The sequence below is a fragment of the Pinus tabuliformis genome, chromosome 2_2 (assembly GCF_031772625.1).
Source record: "Pinus tabuliformis cultivar Carrire ecotype Pingquan chromosome 2_2, CPIR1, whole genome shotgun sequence".
Classification (NCBI taxonomy): Eukaryota; Viridiplantae; Streptophyta; class Pinopsida; order Pinales; family Pinaceae; genus Pinus; species Pinus tabuliformis.
Genome location: NC_142300.1, coordinates 1031828914 through 1031832288, shown reverse-complemented (window position 1 = coordinate 1031832288; position 3375 = coordinate 1031828914).

Here is a 3375-nt window from a genome sequence, read left to right as displayed (position 1 = left end):
TTTATGAACTATAAACGAAGAGGAATAGGATGAACCAACCTGTGTCTTGCGTTAGTCCTTTGATCCAATCTCTCTCTTCTTTGACAGCTTCCAGCTACCTGCTCTCTCACTTGCCCAGCTTCACCAAGTACCTGTAAGATCACATAAGAAAGAAACTATACAAAGACATGGGTTTATATTCATAAATAACTTAGGATCAGATTTAAGTTAACCATACAAATGTAACAAGCATCAATGAAACACAAGCATGGAGAAGAAACTCAAATAGTTTTATTGATATACAAGAAGATCCAGGAGGAGTTACAACCGATGATTCCTGACTTAGCATCAACCTCCCAGCAAAGAAATCCCTTCTTCAACCCCAACAAAGCATAGATCACCCAATTCTCTGATATGTATCTCAAAACCATCAGCAATTCCTTACAATGTGCAAAATTCCAGCCTCTGGATCTCTGGGATGAGGGATCCATATATAGATGTATGCAAGGAGGATGAGTCAGCTCATGAATTGATTAGTGGCTTCTCTCTGTCAATTCTTGCTTCCACTTGGAGACTGAGAGCCTCTTACTCATCCTTGGTCGAATTCAGTGAGGCAAGTGTCATTGGAGAAGATTCTGGAAGCTTCCATTGTCTCTCCACCTCGTGGAATGACTCTGTCACTTTTCATTTCCCGCTCAACGCACCCTGGTAGTGCATTTAGGTGCGTTGCAATGCACCTAGCTAGTGGACTTAGGTGCTATGCAATGCACTTGGCTAGTGGAGCAGCTGAAATGATCCTGATTTGACTTGTTCTGAGCAGTTTCTGGTGGAGAACTTCTGGGAGAAGCTGTATTTTGTTGACCTTGTTCCTTTAGGAGTTAGAACAACACTTTTAGGGACTTAGGAGCCCTTGGTTTATGGACATTTCATGCTTAGAGCTATAAGGCACAAAAATGTCTATAACACCAGCTAAAAAGCACGGCTACGTTTGTGCAATGAAAATGACAAAAAACGGTCATTTTTGGCCGTTTTAACAACAAATTTGGCGCATATGCGCTTTTGGCTCTTTCCCGAGATGACGTCAGCATGACGTCATCAGCGGGCCCTTGGTACGGACCGGTGACGTGGATGCTGACTGGGATGACAGTGTGGAGGGACACGGTGGCACAAATGCGGCGGTGTGAGGACAGCGTGGCGGGCAACGTGGGGTCGTGGCGGGGGACGGGCATGACGTCGTGCTGACGGGGTGATGACGTAACAGGGGTGCGGCGGTTTGAGGGAGGCGGTTTCCGGTTTCCCCGCACCGCCTTTGGGGGAAGGTGGTTTCGGGGGGGAGGGCTCCGAACAACCCCGGCTGCCGACACGTGGCGGGGGTACGGCGGCCAAAACCACCCATCCCCCGGACGTTATATGTCGGCAGATCCGGGGCTCACATCACCCGCCCACCATTGGATCGAACGCAGCGGGAAATCAACGGCCGGCGGGGCCTGTGGAGTGGCGTGCAGGTTTGAGAGCGGGACCCGCCCGATTTTTAAATGAGATTTAATGGCGCGGGCCTTCAACCTTAGTTTTGGTGGGTTTTTGGGGTTCAAATTAACGTATGCGATGGGGCCACCATATAACAAAGGTTTTTTAACCACTTTTAGCAAAACATTGGGTTTTAACTTTGAGGGGGGGATTATTTTGCAAGGGTTTTCGGGTGAATGGTGGTTTTTAGGTTATTAATTTAACCAGGGGTTAGATTAATTCCTGGGTAAGGGTTGACTATAGTCCCAGATGGACCAATGTCTCCCATGACAATGTTACTTAGCTATAATGCTAAGGGGGGGGGGATATTTACATATTTTTTGGGTTTTTGCATAAAATGCTATAATAGTAAGGGGAAGTGGGGGACTTAGGGAACTATATAGTAAGTTTAGAAGTTAATATGAATTTTGGATGTGAAAGAGGAACAAAGAGCTAAGTTTTAAGGAGTGAACTTATATTTAGAAGTAGATGAGAGTGAGAAATGATTCTAGACAAGAAATGTGGCTTCTTTTCAGAGAAGAAGGTCACAACTTGTCATGAATTTTAACAAATGAGAAATGCAAGGAGGACTGTTTAGGCAGATCCTAAAGTCCTCAAGGGGATGTTAGTAAGAAAGCTTTTGAAGGGAATGAGGGAAGTTAGACATGCTTGATGGTTTGCCACATAGATCATTGTTCTTACCTTTCTCCTATTGGTGAGACCAGATATGATTTTCCATATATCATGTGTTTAGATCTTGTTTTCTGCAACCTCCAACTGCCTACCCTGCCTAATAGGCCTAACATTTTTTCTTCTTTTGGATGGGTGCACTTAGCCTTGCAAACCCTGATAATCCCCTTTTATTTTTGCTGCCCTCCTATCTAAATCTACCCTTATGTCTTCCAAGCGCCCAAATTAAGCAGTTGGGCTCCTTCCTTTCTCTATCCAACTAGTCATCTGCCAAGCTTGAACTGTTTGAGCAGGTATTCTCTCTCTAGTCTAGAACAGGAAATTTAAAACATGGCATGGCCCAGCTTGAACTGTTGGACCATCCATCAAGATAGCAGTGGCATTTTGGTTAACCACTTTCATGGTCTTTGTTTGGGGTTCATTTCATTTATTTTTTCTGACCAGTTCATTTTCTTGCCTTTTGCTTATTCTTTTAAGGCATACCCTCTTTACATTTTTTAATTGTCTGCTTCTTTCACAAAAATGGAACCTCTGTATCATCAAAGATGAACATTTTTGGCCCTTCCATTGTCAATCATGAAAAATGATACCCTATTGGTATAGGAGGCTAACATAGTGCACACTAGTGCACAAAAGAGGAGATTCACGCAAGCATTGCAAAGGGGCTGTCTTGCTTTTGATCCAAATTAGATTTTGAGATGATTTTTGCTATAAAAGGGAAGCATTCCCTTGCTGTATAAATATCTAGAAATTTATTATTTGTTGAGCTAATAGAAAAAAAACATAGTTGCAGTTTTCCCTGGAGTTGGGGTTTCCTGGGTATACCTTGTGTTCTATGTGATTGAATGTGTTTTTCTTCATATTTATTTATTTATTTATTTTTCATTGTGCATTCCAAGTTAAAAAACTCAATATATTTGCAATTAAAGTTTCCACCACAACAATTGTTTGTATCTCTGGGTTTACACTTAGAGGATTGAGAACCAATTACTGGGTTTTAAGGAAATCTAACATGGAGAAGGCCCAAGCGATGGGAGTTTGGAAAGGAAGTGGAGATGCTACTTGATGTTTGGGGGAAACAAAGAAAATTTCGGAAGGGGAGGAAAGAGGATATGAAGAAGGCCATTGGATTAGTTAGCGTTTAATAGAGTTGTTTATGTCATCAGGGTGTAGGTTAATTAGTCAAGTTGCGAGTTAAAT